Consider the following 825-nt stretch of genomic DNA (forward strand, 5'->3'; position numbering starts at 1 on the left):
AGCTTTTGCGAAGAATTCTCTCCATTCATCAATTAGAAAAAAAATTGGCTCGTCGTCTTCTTCCTTGTCATGTAGCTCCACATGCTCCAGCTCTTGTGAACTCCTGATACGAACAAAAAAGCATCAGAATAAGATCACCTTTCAAATGTAATGTAATCACAAGCTTATTTGTTTTATGCGACATTGTATGAATGACTTCTAGGAGCTTGCGAATTTGAGGGAGGGAAAAGATAGCCCCACAGCAACTGTTCTACATACTCGTGAGATACAAAAATTGAAGTTGGAATTGGAGCAAGAACGCAATAAATTGGCAAACATCCAACTAAAATACCAGGGTCTATATTCAGCACTTCAGCATTTATTAGATTTTGGCACATTTTAGGAGTGTAAACTAAATAATTGCTAACTATCATGTTCTTTCTTTCAATTACAGAGGAACAGAAATTGAACAAGTCTTTTCAGGATGAGCTTAAATTATCAAAGCTGGAAAGAGAAAAAGTAAGTTTGTAAACAATATAAAGTTTTTTATGATCATGCTGCTAAAACACTACATCTTCTATGTTAGAAGCTTCCCGACGAAACCCATCATGTATGGTTATAGTATTCAGAGAATTTACGAGCTGTAAGAGCTTTTGGAATAATCAATAGGCCTATATTATCAAACTAAAGTATAGTTATAATTCAATTTCTGTGTAGTCTGGTGTGTCAATTTCCAATTCTTCAAAATCTCTAAATCATTATCTCAAACTGGGAAGGAATAATCTAATCATTTTGTTGAAAATTTTAATTGTATTATTGCCACAAAAATAGAGCTTGTAACTCTTA

The sequence above is a fragment of the Arachis ipaensis genome, chromosome B6 (assembly GCF_059453495.1).
Source record: "Arachis ipaensis isolate K30076 ecotype BB chromosome B6, ASM5945349v1, whole genome shotgun sequence".
In the NCBI taxonomy this organism is placed as follows: domain Eukaryota; kingdom Viridiplantae; phylum Streptophyta; class Magnoliopsida; order Fabales; family Fabaceae; genus Arachis; species Arachis ipaensis.